The following is a 12,405-nucleotide window of genomic DNA, read 5'->3' on the forward strand; positions in this document are numbered from 1 at the left end:
TTATGAGCTATTTACAATGAGGAATGTTGCACACCAACATTTACAAATAATAATGCATAATTTGGTATTTCAGAACATCACAATCCTCTTACAAGTAGTTCTTTACTATAAAGGACCTAAGTCAGTACTCAAAAGTCAGACAGAATCTTCCCGTAGACTTTTAAGTCCCACTGAATCAGATGCCAAAAGAGTCAAACTATGAGGAAAAAATACTTCAGGCACCTTCAGTAATCATGTGCATTTTAATCCAGCAATGCAAAGGTCCTACAGCATTTTACCAGCAGTATTTAAGCTACTCAATACCCATATAAGAGACACAGGAGTGATACTGCTTTGTTTATGCTGTGCTGAATAATCTCCTGAAGACTGTATAGGGAACCTGTAGTTCAGCCTGTAAAAAACACCCCACCCCACCCAACCCCAATCCTTGACTCGCCATCAAGGAACACTGCAAGTATAGCTATCCTGAGGAATGGCTTAGATGACCCGTTAGGATTCCATTCTGCCCTGTTTTCTATGATTCTATGCTGTGTTCCACGAAACAAGTCTGGGACTCTCCACTGCTTGGATATTTAGCCTTCTCAGCAGCAAGTTATAACTAGACAAACCATAGTGAAGTGATTGTCTCTGCTTGTTACCTTAGATGATAGTTTTTACCAGTGTACGTTCCCTTAGAACCAAAGTTTGAATACTGCTAGTCTCAGGAGGAAGCCGTGAATTTTAGAAATAACTCTGAAAAAGGCCTCAATCATGCTAGCTACCTGAAGCAGAATTTCTTCAAACTTAACTACATCTGAATAGGAGTCTATAGAAAAATATCCTCATTATAGATCACTTTCTTTATTCACAAATTTGTCATTTGTTATTGTATATGCAAAGGAAGCAGTCAAAGGGCTGCCTGGGAGTTCAGCTTGCCATGACTGAGCTGCATTTCACTATAGATTGAGGTGAAACTTGTTTATGATAGATCTTTGCCTATTGCAAATAAAACTGCAAAAGTTTACTAACAGGGGTTTAAAGAAGGCCAAAAATAAAAGGACGAAAGTTAATTTTAAGTATTTATAAAAATGAAGCAATATATGTGCCAAATACATATAGGCACCCTGTATATCAGCAGGTGCCACCACATATAGGAAACTGCAGGCAGTGATTTGATAGCAAACTAACTGAGTTGATACAGTATTTTGCTAGCTCCTATGACATCATCATTGCTGGATGGCTCTTTGGAATAAATAACCTCTTCCACATGTCCCTAAGCACACAGCTCCAGAAATAAATTTCAATTGCTGTAAGGCTCAAGGACGTCCTAAATCACCCTGGGTTAATAAGCAACAGAAATAGAGAAGGAGGGGGATCCAGGATTTGTTTCATTATTCCACCAGAAATATTTCACATGAAGTAATTGTTAAATGCATTAGATACAATGCAGGGCAATCAGGAAATAAACATGTGAAGGCAGGAGAGATGTTTATATCGGATTTACATACTAAAAACCTTGCAGGACATAGTGCTGCAGCTCATGTATTGCCAGGCTGTACTTGAAATCATGGTGGCATTTAAGATAGGTTGAGATTCTGTAACTGTTTAAAGAGCAGCATGTTTGTTGGGCATCTTTGCAGAGGTGTGTGTTAAGAGAAATTTTTCAGAATAGATACGAAGCTGAATGTGAAACTTCCCTGAGAAAAAAAAGCCATAGTAATGTTTGAAAAACATGACAGCACTTGCATTTTCACTCACAAACAGTAAAATTAATTCCCATGTAGGTGATCAGTGGAGGACATGGAAATGTAACTCCCATTTAGACCTGATCTGTAGTTCTGGAGTATAAATGGTCCCTTTATCTCTTGCTGTCCCTCTGAGCAGGGTAAATTTAAGAAGACCTGAATAGATGTGTTATGGCTGAATAATAGAGAAATGCCAGTTTAATTAGAAGGGTCCAGAGCAGTTACTTGTTCTTCCAGGAACTAACAAGTGAAAAGGACTCCTTAGCCAGTTTATGCTGGATCTCTTCTAAAAGTTGGAATTAATTATGCCAGTGTTGTGTTTGCTTACCAGTCTGTAATACAGAAGAAGTCTCTAGAGATTAACTTGTAAGTGGCATGTTTGCATTTAGCATGACCTGTCATTGCAACAAAAGGTAGACCCTATCCTAGATACTCAGCTTCTGTTTCACTGAATTTTTGAGAGTTTTGGATGCAGCTTTAAGCCTTGCACATCTATGTGATGCACCAGAGACGCACAGAGAATACCAAGGTTGCATTCACTGAAATTTTGTGAAGCTTGTATTTTAGTATGAATATTGATTAGGTTCCAGTCTCTAAAGACATCCAAAGTCTCTTACTATTCTTCATAGCAGCACAAAATAGATCCCTCCCCCCTTAACCCCAGAACCTTTGGACATTAAATTGCCTTAGTGGAAAACTGTGTTCAGCAGAGTTTCCAGAAGCCTGCTGCTCTCCTGGAACTCTAGCAACTTACTGCTCACAGTTTCACATGCACTTAAGGTGTTGCTTTTGAATTGCAGAGTTGAATTGCAGTTTTCCTAAAATGAGTTAAAACCTTGTAATACGAGGAGGGATGGAAAAGCATTTTTTTTTATATCCAGACATGTATATCCTTGCTGTATTTTAAATGTGATCACATACTACTGCAATGAAGGGCATGAAATAAGAACTGTTGGATGAATACATGGCTGAATAGACATTTCATTTATACTTAGTACATTTGCTCCCATGTCATCCCATAGGGTTTGAAGTCAGGCAGGACTCTCCAGAACAGTTGGGGGTTCTGCAGAACATTCATATGTTTCATGTATCTCTCTGCTGCCTTTCTAACAGATGATGGTTTCCCTCTCTGAGTTGACATCACACAGACATTCCACTTGATTCAGTATCGTAAGCTTCCTGAATGCCACACCGTCATCTGCAAAAGAAGTATCTTTGCATAAAGACAGTCTTGCCCTTTCCTCACTGTCTCTGAATCCATCTAGTGAAGTGCCATCATAATGACTTCGGCCTGTCAGGCAGGTGATAACTGGACAGAGGCAAAGATTCACAAACTGCTTGGCCAATAAGCAAGAAGAAAAGAGGCTAGCATAAGTACACAGGTGTAGATAAATTAGAAGTACACAATATACAAAGGATCTTGTCCCTATAGCGAGGGAAGAGATGAGGGATTTCTCTTTGCATATGGTGGGAAGAAGCTGGGAAAAAGTGATTATGCTTTCCAAATACCAGGTTTTCCTTCTACCCCTGCCCCATAACAAAGTATAAAAACACAAGAACCTAGTCTGAGTAGTGTTTTCCTTTCAAGACCCATAGGGAGACCATTTACAAGGAATTGCTACCTCATACAAAAAGAGAAAAGCTGAAGCTGGAGCAATCTGTCTGCTTCTTGTGAGAGAAAACAGGTTCATTCATCATCTCTCATTTCATCCCATCGCTACTCGTTATACCCCCCACCCCGAGAAGCTGAGGCAATATCTTCCAGTGCATGGTGTTTGTATGCTGGTGTGTTCACCTTACCCACCACAGCCAGGGCAGCTGTCAAAGGTGGAGGTGATCCGAAAGCAATGAATGAGAGGCCAGAGGGGAGCACCTGGCACTGTGAGATCACAACCAGTAAGAGCTGGTTTAAAATTTCTGTAAATGACAGGCAGCTGAGAGACACTTGACAGTTTTATCATAGGACAGTGGAGCACACTGTAATTTCACTGTTTATATAGTGGCATGTACTTGCATTTTACTGTTTTTTTGTCCATCTTCCCACTTACCTGCATGCAATGACTTGGTTCACAAAGTTGCTTTGGACTCATTCTCTGTCAGCCCTAGACCACATTACACTGGAAATCCACTAGGGAGGAATTCAATTTATTTATCCCATCTCCCAGAAGGTACTGGCAGGGACTGGATGTTTTAAAAACTGTGAACAGCGTAGGAGTTTGAGGAACGTTCCACTGAGTAGTCATCTCAGATAAAATCTTTCTTTTAGAGACTTATGCCTTGGGTGAGCATTTCACCAAGGATTTGCTGTGTGGAAATGGTTCTCCCTGTCCCAAATCCTTCCCCATCTCCTGCCCCACCATCATATTTCTAGAGCATGTCAAAGTCACGTTGCACTGTCGTTATGCCTGTCACAAAGCAGATATGCCTAAACGGCAGCCTTTCAAGGATTCTAGCTACCTCTTGCAGAAACAGCATTGCCTGAGAAAACTACAGTTGCTGTTGTTTCTAGCTACATATATTCACCTCGGATACCTTAAGGACTATGGAGTGGGACAGCCAGTGGCACAGTGGTGTTCTGGAGGTCCTCATCAGGACTAGCCAGATGTTTCATCTTCATGTTCTAAAAGTTCCCAGCTTGCTTAGATCTATATTATATAAAGATCCCAAGCCACATTGTACTATCATACCATGCTTGAAATCACTCATGCAGCAAGCCAAACCTTCACATTAAATCTGTTGAGGCAGAGACCTTGACAATCATTTCACAGAAGCAGAAGTCCTAAAGATGCCTGCATTAAGCCAATTTTTGTAAGCCTTAACTTGTTCCACAATCCTTCCGCAAACAGTGAGAGCCTTGTGTGGCAAATTGTAAGTATGCCATTCAAGATTGGTCTCAGGATTATTAGCATGTGAAAAAACCTACATGCTTTTCCATAACAGCATGGCGCTGTGCCTGGTACATTGAAACAACTGAGTTGGTGGATGACCGGTGTGTGCTCTCTGACCTCCCAAGAAGAGAACCCAAGTAGTCTCTGACAAGCCTCGTCCTTCACACCCTGAGACCTTGCTGTAAGCACTATTCCTCCAGACCAGTCAGGGCAGCAAGAGGAGGGCTGGGACAGAGGATAGCAAGCCCAGGGAAGTTTAGTTTAGCAGGCTATAAATCCCCCTTCCCCTCCTCCCCTCTTTATTGCCTGTCTTTGGAAAACACAATCCGATATAAACCAGAGAGAGTGGAAGCAGGGCAATAAAACTGTACGGCAGGAGCACAGAGTGTCGCAGGGGTGTTATATTACTGGCATTCCAAGTGGCTGATGTCAGGCAGTGAGCAGTAGGCCCCACAACCCACCAGGGCAAAGAAATTTCCCAACTGTCCCTTGCGGCCCTGTGACATCCCTTCTGCTCGGATCCATTCTAGGCGCTTATGCCATTCATCTCTTCTGCCCTTTGCTACTCCCAAGTCCTTGAATTATGATTTGAAGGGCTCTGGTTTCAAAGCCATTGAAGTTGAGCACTCAGGCCTTTTGGTTGCAATGTTTGAGTCGGGATGTTCTTGAAATGCACAGTGTTTTGTCTGATCTGTGTGTCACATGATCAGCAGTGCCAGACAGATAAAAGATTTTTCCTGAATATTCATGTGGCTGGATTAAAATATATATGTATTAGCTTATTATTAAAAAACCCAACGTAACTCCTTTTAGGTAGGGCCAAGGGTTTCAAAACTGATTAGCAGTTTTGAGTGGCCTACACGAGTGATGGTTTTCACAGGATGGGCTCCCAGCACTTTCTGAAAACCAGGTCCCTTTAAGGTACCATAAATTGGGCACTTAATAGACAGTTTCCAACTGTCTTTGCCAATGCTTGCTGTGAAAAGTTGAAGAAGGATGCTTAACCACAAGAAATGAGGTATAAATGCTGCTCAGAAACTCAGACTTAATTCCATTCATAGGAGTTTGCACAAATACGATTTCTTGGGGCTAGGTTTCTTTCCCTTCAATTGTTTTAAGTTAGGTGTTATAAACTAACTTGCAAAGCTTGTATAATTGGTAGAGTGAAAGAAATATCTCTGGAAAACAATTCATCCTACTGCTTTTAGGATATGGTTGCACAATCAAATTTAAGCCTGCCTAAGTAACCATGCAGTGACTCTTCTGTAACTAATCTTTTTCTCTCTCTTGTTGTTGTTGTTATTGTTCAGAGTTGGGTTTAGCTGGATCAGTTTCCCGACTCAATTTGTTACGCGGCTGTATGAATGCTTGCTGGCACAAGAGAGATGGTGAAACATGCAGCTAGGGACAAGGGAATATGAGGTGAACTTTTTTGGGGACGGCCTCCTCTTATGTTGACTTAAAGAAATCATGTAACAGCAACCTCAGAGATGCGTATCAGGATGGCTTTATCATCTGTTAGGGTTGCATATCTTTCTGTTGAATCAGTATATGCAACAAACTTAGACTAGAGACCTAACTTTTGATAACCAAAGTTTGATGAAATTCATCTCACCGTTATTCATCATTATAAGTGTATTCCAGTTCTGAGGAGTACACAGCAGTACCAGTAAGCTCATTGAAGCGGTAAATTCTGAATGTATATTCAGAGCCTTGTGCTCTAAATTCTGTGCCATTTAATAAATATGACACATACTCTGTGGTAGTTTCTGACCATGTCAGGACAAAATATCCAAATTAACTTTTGAAGTGGACCAATTAAAGCATAGTAAATCCCTGTGTAGACACTCTTCCTGAGTATCAAAGAGGCCTTAATTCAGGTCAACCTAATTTATTTTGTATTGAAGTAAAACAAATCAAATAAAGGTCCCTTTAATCCTAAATGAGAGTGCCTGTGCAGGCGGGTGGAGGGGGCTTAACGCTATTCAGAATTTAATAGTATTTGATAGCAATTACTTAGAATAATCTCCTTTATGAGGTTTTTGGACACTCCTGTTGAATTCAGTAATACTGTATAACCATTTGTTAAATTATATGAAATAGTTAAAGATGACATTGATGAGTTAACATTGGAAATTGAATTCCAAAGGGTTTTCTGCGCATGAAATGAAGAGATTTTGAATGACCAAGGAAGCAGGAAAAGGACATTTGATTATCTCACCGTTACAGATATGCATTGCTCTCCATATCATTTATTTCTACATGTTTCTGCAAGTCTGTGTAGCACTTATTTTTAGATCTGAGCTAACTTTTTGGTTCAAGTGAACATGGCACTTTCAAGAGAAAGCTTAGATAAATGATTGAGTTTCCTGGTGTACATATCAATGGGGGTTCTCTTCCATTCTCTTAATCTATATGGATATTTAATGAACTGAATATCATACTATTTTGCGTGAATATGTAACACTTTCAATCCTGTGATCCTAAAGTGCCTTTTAAATGTGAATGAATAAAGCCTCCCCACTGCCCCTGAGAAAATCAGGTAACTGCCATTATCCCAATTTTACAGATAGGAATGACATGATCCTAAGAATTTGAATTGTCTTGCCTAAGGTCACGCACAAGGAGAGAATGACTGCATGGAATAAAACAAATTCTTCTAAATCCCTGTCTTGTGAGTCAGTCACAAGACTGCTCTTTATTGTTTTATAACAAGCCTTTATTCCACTATCTCCCTTTCAGAAATTCAGCTGTCAATACAGGCCTTTCTGTGGTAGCCACACTGTCTGGTACTATCTATTAAGAAAGATGGAGGAGTTACTGGTCATATGGTTTAGGGCTGCTGTGGCACTTCAATATGGTGGGCTCTTTCTGCTCCTAATCCATTGTATTAGCTTCTGGCAATTCAAGCACCGTCTACTGAATTGCTAGGGGTGAAAGGTCAATGCATTAAGCATAGCAGATTAATACACTGCAGTAAATCCCAGAACCAGCACTTTAAGGAGCCAGTAATATTTCACACGTGATTGTTCTACCAATTGATTGCACCATCTTGTGGGTGCGTGTGTATGTGTATTTCTTTTACTCCATTTACGAGCTTTCCCAAGCTCCCCTGTTTAGTGGAGATTGCTGTGTCCCACACTGGTTGCACTTTGATCAGGGAAATTCAATACCTGAGGTCTGGGCTTTATAGGAAAGCAAGGTCCAGATTAAGGGAATTAGCCACAGTATATCACAACTAATAAAAGAGTGATTGAGCCCCACCACAGTGCTGCCCCAGGGGACAGGAGGAAAAAGGCGGGGGGGCAGTTAGCAGAGGAGGGAGAGGAAGACTTGCAGGTAAAGCCAGGTCCATAATTAGAAATGAATAAACCTGCTATCACATCATGCCTCTTATGGTTCTAGTAACCAAAGCAAGATCTTTTACCAAAATGTTTCAGCTACAGCATTTTCTTTCCTCTTTTCCTTATAGATATAAATTTCTTTCCGGTTTCTTCTTTCTGTTAACCTTGTCCACCCCCAGGTTTTCAGTGCAACTAAATTACAAGTCCTTTTTAGGAATTCTGTGGAGAAATAAATCACATATCCCACTGATTCTTATGTCCATCTCACACAGTGATTAAATAACTTTCGGCAGTAGGAGCTGCAGTTTCAGACACTTGACAAAAGCAAGGCTAGGAGCTACCAACACTGCCATTGTATGGATGTTAGGGTTTCTTTCAAGATAAGCCTGAATAAAAGTTTTGTGAAGACCTGCCTATCCTTATGATGAACCAAATCAAAATCATCAACCTTTCTTTCTCCATACTGCTTCAAAAAATCAAACCAGATCTGAGCATGTAGTTTGCTCTTGAACTGTTGCTAGACTAAGTTTGTCTGAAGGTTCTCACAGTAATATACTAAGACACAGTATAACATCTATGTATCTAAACCAGGAGATAGTAGTATTTATTATTTATTATGTCTATAGACAGTGATTGAGGAAAGAGTAATGATCATGCTACCAAAGAGAATCAGACTGCTGCGTTATCACAGTTGTTCAGTTATACAAAATATTTTTGTGACTATCTTCACTTAAGATATGAGCTTCATTTTCATCAAATTCTGATTTTCTTGCCACCCTTTTGTTTTTTTTCCTGAGTTCTTAATCCGGACCAAACTTTCCTTGATTTTTTTATTCATTTTTTAAGACATTTGCTTGGACAAGGAGTGGCAAAACCAGTAGAAAAAACAACACACAATCACTGTGTCGGGCATCTTCTTTGTCATAAATGCGTCTGTGGCTGAGTGCACTGTTATAGGTGTGGTTGTACATGGGCAACCTTGATTTATTTCCCGAGTACTTGATTTTTCAGTTTTGATGTTCTTTGTCCACGATACTTGTTTTGAAAACAAATACAGAAAAAGAACTAATTTTATGGTATCAGTTTGCATTTAGACATCTGCTTATGTAATAGATTTTGGTTCTTATTAATTTAAATCTGCCCCTGTACAGCAAAAGCATTTAAGCATACAACTAATTTGACTGTAGTGTGCTTTAGGATCCTACTTGGAGTCAAATAGAGGGTTAAGTGCTTCAGTGAATCGGAGCCACAGTAATTTAAACTATACCCATAATGAAAGAAGGACCATATTAATTATACTTAGCACCTTGCAGAGTTTTAGGATTTCTGCATGCTGAATAAGTATCAGTATCTTCTCCAGTGACAAATTCCTCTATCTTTTTTACCAAACCTCTTAATTTCAATACTCTAGCATTGCAGCTTGAACAATGGTGAATAGTGAAGCCAACGGAAAGAGTATGTTGAACTACATGCATATTTGATCAGGTTCCTAGAATCCATTTTCACATGTTGTTTTTTATTACGGTTTATTATTATGGTATAAAGTAGATGGATACATAAATAGAGATTCTAATTAGGCCGGTCTGCCTGAAATCCTTATTAATTTGCCAGACAATGCATTTTTCACTCAAATGGCACAACAGTATTGATTAATCACAGTAACACTTTACAGTGTTTTTTAGAACTTCTGACCATGCACAGTATTTTGAAAGCATAAGCAAATATTTTTTGTCCCCTCATGCCTGACAACTAATTAAATTTGCCCTAAGTTTTCAGAAGTACATAAATAAAGTAATTTTTTTCCAGGATTAGGGTTTCCTGCTTTCTAACACTTTTGCTTTCTTTAAGAGCAGGACTTTTCGTGCCAAAGCAGATGTTTGTGCTTGTCACATTTTCTCTTAAGCAAACTAGGTTCCCAGTCTTCTCAGCTTTGATGTAATTCCACGAGATGATACAAAAAGAGGAAAGAGTGTTAAATTCAAGTTAGAATATGTTGTGAAAAGCTATCAATAATTCATGGGCAAATGGTTGGTTGATGCAAGCAGAAAATTTTGGTTAAATATCAGTTCCTAGAAAGATTCTTTCCTGACACAACTGAGCCATCTCCTTGAATTGTCTGTCAAAAGTGGGCTAAACTTAAGAACAAAATTATATATATTAGTTGAGAGATGGTGGCAGCATCAAAATGTATTAAGCTTGCCTGAATATGAGCAAACGCACTTTACTGTGATACATAAGTTAAAACACTCACAAGACTATTATTTTATTTAAAATGAAATTGGAAATGAGGTAGATAAATTCACAGTTTTGTGATCACTTGCTTTTGAGAACTTTAACCTAAATTTTATGTCAGGAAAATCTTATTAGGTGATTTTCTCTTATGTAAACTCTTACCTCGCAGTAACTAAAGAGCAGTTCAAGTGACAGACTGTCTGTGGCAACACAGCTACTCTAGTTACTGAAGATGGTCATTTTAGTAATAATGCTGAGCAGTTTTTTCCACACTAATCCCCCAGTATCCCCTATGATTCTGTCATTAGTTGTAATATGTGCTGGTTTAGATTATCTGCTTTCATTATTTCATTATTCACCTGCCAAATAACAAAAAAACCCAACAAACCAAACCCAAACTTTCTTTAAAAAAAAAGCCATAGTTGTCATATCAGATGATGCTTTTAAACACAACGTCCTATGCATGAATGGATCACAGATCTGAGTATCAGTGAGGCAAAGTTGTCAAGGGAAATCATGTCAATAAACAAACATGGAAACTTAAGAAATCCATTTAAAATCATAAAAGTTAGAGCAATAAATGTACCTAATGCACTTGGACTTCTCTTAACATCCCTAGTCAAGTCCCTGATAACTACAACAAGCGTAAGTTTACTTCACAGCCCTGAGACTTTAAACTTTTAATTAGGCAAAATTTTGTCCCATAGAAGCTAAACTCGAGCTAATCAGAAATGTCTAGGGAAGAGCCAAATATTGAAAGTCTTTATGTACAGATTAATCTTTTTTCATACAATTACTACCATAGAACTCAGAAATTGACCTCTTACAGAATGAAACAACAAAGCAGCACCTACTAGTTTTTAGTTAAATATTATATGAAATTAATTAAATGCAAAATTTGTTACATTCATTCAGTACAGGATTATGAAGACAGCAGTTTTCCAACTGCTCTGATATTTTTTTCCAATCCATGAACAATTTACACGGTGATGGCTGAACTGCTACTTCGTTAGGTTTTTGTTCCTGCTTCTATTCAAGTGAGTGGTAAAATTTTGATAGATTTGAACAATGTAGGATCAAGGCTGGAAGACCTGATACAAAGTCTGCTGAAGATTCCCATCAATCCCCATAGTCTTTGCAGCAGGATCCCAGATGAGAATAAACTTGAAGCAGCTCAGTGGGATTATTTAGAATAACCTAAAACAAGTCTGTGACTGTAACTTAACCCTGTTTTATAAAGTGGCAGGAAATGAAGACACTGTTGATGGGTAGAACTCAGGAAATTGATTAAAGCCCTCAAAATCTGTCTTTCGAGACCCATCCCCACAAGCAGTGGATGAATGCTACAAGTGATGATAAAATGCCAGTGAGCAGGGCCAGCCCACATCAACTGTTTAATAACTGCTTGCCAGATGAACAGATTGGTTGTCAGAGCAGCAGGATAGAAATACTTTGATTGCCAATAACCATAAGTTGAAATTCTGGCAAGGTCAGTTCCTCCCTCAGATCCTAAGGCTCGGATGTTGACTTGTGATCCCTGCTGGGAATGTGATACAATGCATATAAATTAAAACTATTTTTAAAGTAGTTAGATAGGTTAGTAGCTAGACATTAAAATAGCTATATAAAGTTATCATAAACTGTACAAAAGCCATCCAGACAGGACATTAAAATTACGATGCTGTCATCTCTATGTAGTCATGAAAGATACTTTTATGAGACTTCAACATCCAGCTCGGTTAGCAGATATTCCCACTTCCACCTAGACTGTAAGTCCAATCTCAGCTATCCAGTAACATTCATCTTTCATTTTAACACTTTTTATCCATTTATGTCAATATATGTCTTATGAAGGAAGCCCATTTGTCCTTATCATTTCATAGATAGGGAACCTTTCAAAACACTTCAGTGGCAGAGCCAGCAAGAAATGCAATCAATGTTTCCTGACTCAGTGCCCTTTTGCTGAACCACACTCTACTAGTCTAATTTAACCTAGCATCTGCAATCATATACAGCAGTCTAGTTATCAAAACCTTAGTTATCTATTATTATGCATACCAGTAGTGTAGTGCTTATAAAGTGTGTTCAGCTTTTCTAAGAAAAGAGGCACTAACAAATATTAGATATAATTAAGACCTACTTTTCTGATTTTGCTTACTGTTTACCTAACTGGATAGTATTGTAGTTGCCATCTCCCCATCCCTCTGTTCCTACTAA

The sequence above is a fragment of the Haliaeetus albicilla genome, chromosome 10 (assembly GCF_947461875.1).
Source record: "Haliaeetus albicilla chromosome 10, bHalAlb1.1, whole genome shotgun sequence".
Taxonomy (NCBI): Eukaryota; Metazoa; Chordata; class Aves; order Accipitriformes; family Accipitridae; genus Haliaeetus; species Haliaeetus albicilla.